Consider the following 10379-nt stretch of genomic DNA (forward strand, 5'->3'; position numbering starts at 1 on the left):
AAGCAAATAATTATATATACATGTATATATGAACATATTTTTATTATAACAAATAATTACATATATGTACATACAAAATTATATATGTATATAAAATTGTGTGTATATATGTGTGTGTGTATATATATATATCTGTATATGTATCAGGGTTTATATCCAACCCTGTTCTTTTTAAAGACCAACTGGCAAAGTGATTCAAAACTTTAGCATGGTTGGTGCTTGACTGACATTAGTTTAATTAGTTTGCTAGTATCATAGGCTTCTTAGTAAATGAAAAGAAAAAGTTTACAAAAGACCTTACCCTGGGGAAAGGAAACAGAGGCTTGATCAGTGCACAAAACATAACATGTGGCAGAGATCTGTAGCAGAAAGAAGCCCAAGAGACAGCTGTATTTGGGTGCGGTGGGATTGGGGGAGCTGGATGGAGCCTGCTCTGGAAGGTATTTTACCTAAAGAGAAACACCTTGGTCTTTTCCCTGAAAAGGAACTGACTGTCCTGAAACTTCAAAGAAAGCGCACTCTTGATTCTCTGGTTCACAGGATTATCATTGGGCTCATTTAAAAACTAGCCATGCAAGATGTGGGCAGAGGTCAGAAGAGAGGAAAGAAGCTTAGAGATCCTGTAACTGACGGGTCACTAACTCTTGGCCACAAACCCATGTGGGTTTTTTTGCCCATTGAGTATTTCAGAAGCAACCTGAGCCAATATTGGAAAATTCACATGATAATCAAGATTTCCATTTCTTTTGAGAAGTCTGAAGACAACGCAACACTGGTCTCAAGTACCCACTGGGCCACTGGTTGGCAGCTGTCCCCATTAGAAGAGGGAGTTTTTGCTATTCCCCGGGGGCCCACTCTGGAGGCCAGGAGTTGTGTTATTGGAGAACTGAGAAGAACAGAACTGAAATGACAGGGATGAGTTAAATTACATATTCGAGGTTCTCATTACAGGAGAGGCCTGCGTCCACTCTGTCAGTCGTTGCCTAAGCTCCAGGAGAGTCCTGCGGGCTTCCTGTGTCCTGCCCAGGAGCCTGTTTGGAATCTCAGAAGCTCTTCGGCCTGGATTCGGTTTTGTTCCGGGACACCTTACTCCTGGTTTTCAACTCCTCCCAACACCAGTTCAGATGACTCCAGTATCCACTCCCAGTTTATAATGGATCCGTATTTACTCTTTCGACTATTTCTGGTTGCCTGTAATCTGTCAATTGCACAAGGTGCCAAGAAACAGAAGACAAGACACAGCCCTGCTCCGGAGAGGAACTTAAAATGTAGACAGGGGCTAATGTGACTATAACGTTTGTGGGGAAGATGTGAGAGCAATCTTGTAAATAAAAATCTGTCCACCAGTCCACCAGATGGCACTCAAGAGATTCCAATGTAACAAAACAATTACAGAAAGAAGAAAAAGAGAAAATTTAGCCCCTGGAAGAACAAATAGCACTATGACTTCTATTTCACATGTACTTTTATGTTCCATCAAGCTTCTGTTACATCCCCCAATCCCAGGACTGGGTGTGATGTTTGAACAGGAAAACCCATTCCCACACCATCCAGCCAATACTAACCTGCGGGCAGAGCACTTCCCAGTGAGACTGGGAAAGGCGTGACCTCGGGTGAGGTGTGCTCTGTCTTCCTTTTGGGTGGAGGCTGGTTCCTACCTGGGTTCCACACCTAGCTCAGGATCCGTGTTTCCCCTCTCATAGCTGCTCTGATCTTGCCTTCTCTCCGTTTGCTCATCTGCTGCGTAATTTGATTAAATATGTTGATTTTTTTTTTTTAATGTCCCATCTCTTCCCACTGTTTACAGCTTTTCGAAACATTTTTTCCTGATTATAATAAGCTCATTAAAAGACACGCAAACAGAAATGAATGACTTAGGAAATGTGTAATTTCTCCATAATTCAACTCTTGGGGATGCTGTTAAGAGTTTGGCATCTATTCACCTAGAACAGGGTCTCTTAACCTCCACCCTATGGGGGTATTTTGGACCAGAAAATTCTTGGAGGACTGCCCTGGGCATCACCGGGTGTTTGGCAGCATCCCTGGCATTTAACCGTCAGATGCCAGTACTAAGCACCCCTCCCCCCATCACCACCCCGCTGTGACAACCACAGCTATATCCCAGATATTGCCAACCGGCTCCGCACTGTGCATGCTTTCCTGCAACTTGCTTCTTTGTCTCTTTTTATCTTAATAACACACGTTGGTCATCTTTCCATTTCAAAACATCCAACTCCAGTACGGTCTTCACTGTTTCACGACTTCTTTAGCTTGTCATCTTCCATTGATGATCATTTGGATCGTTTTAAAATTTTCTCACTAGTATTAAATGTAGCTGGGTGAAAAAAAAAAATTGTATTGAAAACCCAAACTGTCTGTAGTCATTTCTGCCTTTTGCGGGGAGAGGAAAGGCATATTTCATATCAAAGGGGAAACAAACATCTATACGGCTTCCCTTTTAGTTATAAAGCCTGGTGAGCAAAAGAGGAAGGAAGAGTCTGAAATGGGAAAGCCTCTAACCCCAGTTTCGGTGTGGCCTGAGCTCGAGGCCAAATTCATGGTCCTTTTGAGGAGGCTAGCCTATTATTGAAGCTTTAGATATGCAAAGAGAGGCTCTGGACTGGAACCACGTGGCAAGCGAATTTGCTCTGCATGACAAAGGCGGGCTTTCTCCCTCACCCCAACCAGCAAACCCTGGAAAGGCGGAGCTGAGAGGATGCGAGGTTAAGTCCTGGGTCAAGTGAAAATCAGGGCAGGAGCCGAAGGAGAAATGTGGCCAGTGAGAAATTATTCGTGGGAGGACTTTTTTGTATGAGAATGTCAAATGTGATTTTTTTTTTTTTTTTTGGTTAATCCTTACTCCAGGATATTTCTTCCATTGATTTCTTTAGAGAGAGTGGAGGAAGGGAGGGAGAGAGGATGGAAAGAGAAACATTGACGTGAGAGAGACACATGTGCGGGCTGCCTCCTGAGTGTGCCCCAACGGGGGCTCAAACCCACAACCCAGCTATGTGCCCTTGATCGGGAATCGAACCCAAGACCTTTCGGTTCACAGGCCGATGCTCTAATCACTGAGCCACACCAGCCAGGGCTCGAATATGAATTTTTTTAAATCGAGGAATAATTCACATAATATTTATTATATTAGTTTCAGGGGTACAACATAGTGATCCAATATTCGCATCCATTGCAAAACAATCGCCATGGGAAGTCCAGTTAACATACACAGTTACAAGTCTTTCCTCTCACAGTATTTTCGAGATCTATTCTCTTAGCTACTTTCAAATGTGCAATACAGTATTATTAACTGTAGTCACGATGCTAACCTTATATCTCCCTGACTTATTAATCTTGTAACTGGACAGCTCTGCATTTTGACTCCCTTCGCCCACCTCGCCCACCCCACCCAGCTTACACTCTCCCCAGCAGGGCACGAGGGCTTCCTTCCCTCCAGGTCCTCGCCGAGGCGGCTTGTCTTTTTGATCACGGCCTTTCTGACCGGAGGTGATATGCCCCTGTGGTTTTGACTTGCATTTCCCTGCTGATTAGCGGTGTCGAGCATCTTTTCATGTGCCCGTCGGCCAGCTGAACGTCTTCTTTGGAAAGCTGTCTGTTCAGATCTTCTGCCCACTTTTAAGTTGCATTGTTTGGGTTTTGGCTATTGAGTTGTACAAGCTTTTAATATGAATTTTTGCATGACTCCATTTGTGTGGCTATAAAAATCCCATTTAAAAAAAAAATCTCAAACCTGTAAATGCTGTTACACATTCAGATGCCTTGGGAGGTGTTTTGTGGTTTTGCTCTGTCTTGTTTTGTTTTCAAAAGATGGAAAATCAAGGAAGGGGACTGAGTGCCCCGAGTAGGTTGGTTGATGCCAGTGGGGTTAAGGATTCAGCCAGAGCCCTGGCCGGTGTAGCTCAGTTGGTTGGGCAGCATCCCGTGTATCAGTTCGATTCCCAGTCAGGGCCCAGGCCCAGGTTTTGGGCTCCGACCCTGGAAGGGGGCATGTTCTGCTCTCACACTGATGTTTCTCTCTTTCCCTCTCTCTTCCTGTCTCTAAAAAATTAGTCAAAATATATTTTTTAAAGGATTCAGACAGAGCCAGAACTCTGAGCAAGATACAAGTAAACTATGAGAAAATAAAAACACCACAAGTCTCAGAATCCATGGGGAAGGCAACAAACATCCTGTAGGGTTAGGATTCTCAAGCCAACTTCATTTAAATCTCAAGGCACCGAGTGACTGCTGCCTTGACTCACACAACCAGGGCGGCAATGACCCCCTTACACACACGCCTTTAAGTTTCTGCATCATTTATTTGTTTATTCCATAAACATTTATTGAATTCCCACCTTTCTCTGGATGCAGCAATAAGCAAGACAGTCAGTGACCTTAGATCCCAAAGGATGCAGCTCGCATCCTTTTAGTTACATTGCTGGGTCAAAGGCCATGATAATTTCAAAATTCTGAAAGATGTTTCACAATGTTCTTTCCCATCCGGAAATCAAACTTTCTTCCAGACTTTGTGTCTATTTGCTAATGGTTTCATGAGTTTTTCCATCAAAACGGTATATTGTTGCATCATGTGAATCTCTAAGTTAAATACTCAGAAACCTAAGCATATACGTTCTTTTTTACAGGCAAAAGGAAAGAAACCATTATTTGTACAGTTGATCCTGGAAAATATATGGAGTTTGTATGATGCTGTCTTTTAAATGCCGTCTTTTAAAGGTTAATTTTCCCTTAAAATATCCAGCTAGTTTTTATGAGCCACAATTTATTCAGTAGCTCCATCTTCCAACATTGATTTGTGATGCTTCCCTCCTGCTATTTTAACTTCTGTGACAGAATCTGTTTCTGCGTGTTTCCTTCTGTTTCATTGATTTGCTTATCTCTTTTTATGCCAGAACCACAATTACTTTTTATTATTATAACTTTATAAATAATTTAATATCTGACGAGGCAAGTACTCTCTCTTTACTCCCTGTTTTAAACATTCTTATGATTCTTAGCTATTTATTCTTCCAGTTCAACCTAAGAATACTTTCACAAATTTCCATTAAGATTATGTTAACACTATCATCCTATTTGGGAAATTTGAAATCCATACAATGTAGTCAATCTTCCCATTTTGGTATCTCTCCCTCTCTAGATGTGGGAAGGGTTTGAGATTTTTTACCTGACTTGCAAATCAACAAGCGAACCTCTGACAGTTTTATGGATGTTGGGAGAACACAAGAGATTCCAGGGTCAGAGACAAAGGCCTTCATTTCACACAGCATTAGCAACAGAGCCTCAGCATTTGTATCCGTTCCTCTAGGACCCAGGTTGATGGAAGAACAACTGCCTGGAGTATGGTCAGCTGTCATGCCAGAGGAGAAAAGAAAACTGTGGAGTGTCTCGTGGTGCCAATTAAATGCACTGGCCACAAACTCATATCTGCTTATAATTCCTTGTCCAGAGCTAGTTACATGGCCTTTACAAAGGGCCATGAAACACAATCTCCCACGTGCCTGGAAGACAGAAGACTGGAAATACTTGTCCAGCAGCATTAATGGCTAGCCCACTGAGTATTCCAGAATGTCTTCACAACTCCAGTTTCTTCTGGACACTAGGCCCAGACAACACCTCTAGGTGGCCTCTGTTTGCCCCCTCTCCTGCCCACTGCTGCCAGAACTCTGACCAGCAATGCAGCGTAATCAGGAGAGGATGTCAAGAACTGCCACAGGAACAGAGGCTGGTTAGAGCTAATTTATCCCTTTACCCCTAACCCCATGGAAGAACTGATCAGCTGCTCCTCGGTGCCCCACTGTCTGCCATACACACCTGGATTGAGGCGTCTGTAATGCTTTCCTGTGTGTATTTGTTCACATGCCTGTGTTTTCCTTAACAATCTAATGACCGCAAACATGTTTGTATACTCCATACCTGGCATAGCACCTGGAGCTAAGTAGAAGCTCGATAAACATTAGTGGAAGGGAAGCATTAAATCTACGACTGCAGTATTAATTTCCCTTGCCTTTCCTAAGACGGTGCAGTGATTAGCAGCAGCGTGAGACGTGGAGTCAGACCTGGGTTTGAAACCTGACTCTGTTACTTACTGGCTGTGTGGCCTTGGGGAAGTTACTGAGCCACTCTGAGCTTCGGTGTCCTCACATTCACGATAGAGAAAGTAGCAATGCCTAATTGGGTTGCCAGTGAGGAGATGCATTTAAAGCTCTTAGCACAGTCTCTGGCATCTAGGAAGTGCTTAATAGTTACTGGCCATTATTTTTTTTTCAAAACTATGTCCCTCCGTGGGCATCAAATCTAAGCATTTAAGACTGACTGGATCCTGCCCACCTACTGTGATGCATTCAAACGACACTATGAAGTGGCCCACTGCCATCTGAGGGGTTACCAAGAAAGTCAATGATGAAGACCCTGCCCATAGCAATTATATTTTAATAGAGATATAGGAAGCAGAAAAACGTACTTCATTTCTTCCCCTTCTCTCCAAACAGCATTCACAGCAGACACTCGGTTCTGAAACGGAGACAGAGTTGAGAAACAGTCATGTGTCTGGTCTGCTAGACACATGGTCAGAGTCCATAGAGTAGATAACTTCTTCCCTAAGAATAGGATCCTCTACCTGCCAGCTCACTAGACAGCCAGTGAATTTCACATGGAGAATCCTGCTCCTCTGTTTTGCTCAACTGTTACCCCCACCCCCTCCAAGTTAGCCCTGCCCCCCTATTCCTGGCTTCCTACAGCTCTCAGCTGTTCATCGGTGGAAGACACACTTGAATTTTCAGATTTAGAAACTGACTCTAGGATGAGGAATTGGGGTTGATGTAAGCAGCATAAAGATAGAGAAGCTACTGCTTTGAACCACGGGCATTTAATCCAGCCTGCTCTATACTCAGTCAGCCCATTTTTCAGTACCGTCCTTGGAAACACCTGGTATTTTCTGTTGACCATGAGGTTTTAGCCCTGGCTTCTGGTTAAAACGGCATTCTTTTTTTCTTTTTTTTGGTGTAAGGAGTGACACTCCAACCAATTGAACCACCAGCCCAGGGCTGATCAGCAATTTTAAAAAATTGATTTGAGAGAGAGAGAAAGGGAGACAGAAAGAGAGAGAAACATCCAAGCATGAGAGAAACATCGATTGGCCACCACCCCTACTAGGAATCTAACTCGAAACCCAGGTATGGGCCCCGACTGGGAATCCAACCCAAAACCTTCTGCTGAATGGGGTGACGCTCCAAAGGCGACTTTTTTTTTCTTTAATTGATTTGAGAGAGAGAGAGAAAGGGTGACAGAAAGAGAAACATCGATTGGCCGCCTCCCACAAGAGCCCCGACTGAGGATCTAACCACACCCCGGGAATGTGCCCTGATGGGGAACCGACACCCAAGGTATGCGCCCTTGATCGCGAATCAAGCCTGCGACCTTCGGGCTGCGGGCTGACCCTCTAACCACTGAGTCAAACTGGCTAGAGCCCGAGGCGTGTTTTCACATTTCTGCCCAAGCACACTTCCTTCTCGAGTGGGAACAGAGCCAAGCTACGTTTCATCACTTGTGTTGCGGGAGTGTTGGTAGAAACCTGAGTGAAACAGCATGGAATCTCTGAGGAATTCCTGGGATGCCTTAGCCCCTCTATGGGTTGAAGGCCCTCCCCCCCCAGCTGTCCCTGCCCTTCTGACTTTGACTTTGGAACCACACTCAGGTCACTGAAACTCTAAAACTCGGTTTCCTCATCTGCATGGGGATATTAATACCTACAGAGTTTACGTCATAGGGCCGCCTGAAGCTCAAATGAGATAGATAACTAATGTGAAAACATTTTTGTAAATTGGGCAACATTGGCCATACGTAGGCTGGAGAGGAAGGGAATGTTAGACTAGTAAAGAAGTAACCCAGAGAGAATCCCGACTTACAGCACCGCTTGACTTCCTGTCAAACCCTTCTCTTGAACCCACAGTTAAGAATATATGAGGGAGCAGGGTGTTTACTAGAGAGAGCAATTGTCATGAATGTGTAGGTCAAGTTTCCGACACCACACTACATCGAGATGTACGAATTTGGGTAAATCATTTAACCACTTTAGTTTCTCGGCCTGTAAAATGAGATGAATACTTTTACACATTCTGTAAGTTTCTCGAAAATTAACAAAGGGAAACCTCATTAAAATGGAGTTAGGAGGCCACAAGGGGGAGCTCCCACACAGTACCTCTGGGTGTCACTACAGGAAGAATTGTCAGTTACAGACCCCACCAGAAGAAAGGTCAACAGGAACCATCACTTACAGTCCTCAACAGGAAAAGATGTACATTACATCTCAATGTAGTCCGAAGACCAGTTTTCTCACCCACATGCCTTTGCTGTCACTCTGGAAAGGGCAGAGAATTTCATTTTTCCCACCTGGCATGGCTCAACACATCTGACTCTTGGCCATTTGGGTTTGTCGGCTGGAGGCAGAAAGAATATCTTTGAGCCAGGCTGTCATTTCCCTCCCTCTTCTTCCACGCAGGCCCGTTTCAACATCAGCAGGACTCTTTCTTGAGAACATTTATAGGTACCACACGTAGCCCAGACCCTCCTAAAATCCTGACATTCGTCAGTCAAGATTTCTAAAACGACACCCTTGAAATGCTAGGGTCTGAGACTCCTTTCTACTCTCACCCTTCCTTAAATTAGGAGCCGCACAGCTAAGGATCTGCACTGCAACACCCCACGCCCGGCTGCACAGAACTCTGGGAAGCAAGAGATAGAGAACCCAGAATAGCTGAAGCCCAAAGGGAATGTTTTGGCTCATGTAACGAGAAGTCTGAGGGTGTTTGGCTTTGGGCAAGATCAAACAGTATCATAGGATTGGCCTGCGTATGAATGTTCTCTTTCTCTCTCCCCCCACCCTCTCTTTCTTTCCCCCCCTCAGTCCCTCTCTCTCTCTCACCCCCCCCCCCCGCACAGTTTTTCTCAGCTCTGCTTCCTCTAGTAGCTTCTCCCTTGTGCAGCAATGGAGTAGCTTCATTGGCAGGTGTTGACCATGTACCCACCACTAAACTGGAGGTAGAGACAGGCTCAGCCCCTCTCTAAGCCGCAAAGACTAAGGGCAGGAAGGGGGTAGTTTCCTCAAAGGTATTGTTACCAAAAAAGGGGGAGATGGGTGCTTGCTAGGGTAAGAAAAACAATGGATGTCCACCTTATAGCTGCAAGTTTAAACAATGCAGGCAAATGTAGCCAGGTCAATTTCCCCCTTTTTGTCCCCCCCCCCAACATTTTACATAGTTTTACACTCATTTTTAGTAAAACAAATTTTACAATAGAATAGTTTTTTAATGCAAATGTGAGGAAATAGATTAGAAAAAAAAAGAAATAAAAGCATAATTATAAGGGGTTATTCTTCCAAATATTAAAATTATCATGCTATCACAGTTGAAGCAATACTCCATGAAATAGAGGAATATTCATGGAACATATTTTTAAATCCTGGTGTATATCTCAGTGTACATAAAATTGAATGAATCATTTTTTCAACTATCAATTCCCCTTTTGAAAAGTGAGGATGAGAGTAATTATTTTACTTCAAAGTGAAGGAAAGAAAGACCAGGGTAATATATTTGCTTGATTAAAAAATAATAATACTCAAATTCACAGGCTTAAAAGTTTAGACTTTTCCGAAGTTGCTGTGTGCCTTTGGAACCTGCTGGGAAAGGCTCCTCCTCTCACAGGCCTTTCTATTACTTTCCCCTGAAGCCATGAAGGGCCCGGGAGAGTCTGTGACCGGGGAGGGTGCATGACCGGGACGAAAGGAATGTCATTTCTGCCTGGTCTCAGACTATCTCAGCTGGCAATGTGCAGTTTGGTCATCTCAATCTCCACAGTGCTCTGTAGCCGGAATTAGTTAATTCAGCAAGTATTTGTTGAATGCCTAATCTCTTATCCTTTCTCTCTCCTCTGTCTTCACCCTCTGCCTCTCTCCTGGACCTTTTCCATCAGCGTTTAAACATCCCCAGGGAGCGCTCATCTTAAAAACCAAACAAATAAGAACCACACAGAAAACTCTCCTCAGAGCTCCCTTCCTTCCTTCCTTCCTTCCTCCTTCCTTCCTTCCTTCCTTCCTTCCTTCCTTCCTTCCTTCCTTCCTTCCTTCCTTCCTTCCTTCCTCCCTCCCTCCCTCCCTCCCTCCCTCCCTCCCTCCTTCCTTCCTTCCTTCCTTCCTTCCTTCCTCCCACCATCGCTTCACAACCAAATGTCACACTAAGTCCCCTATACGAGATCTGAATGTTCTCACCTCCTGGTACCACCTCTGGCCACTCCTGCTGTCACTGGAACGAGAGGGTCTATGGAAAGAGCATCACTTTCTGGGAACACAAACCTCTGCTTGTGGCCTGGTT

The sequence above is a fragment of the Miniopterus schreibersii genome (assembly GCF_964146895.1).
Source record: "Miniopterus schreibersii genome assembly, chromosome: 19".
NCBI classification, from domain to species: domain Eukaryota; kingdom Metazoa; phylum Chordata; class Mammalia; order Chiroptera; family Miniopteridae; genus Miniopterus; species Miniopterus schreibersii.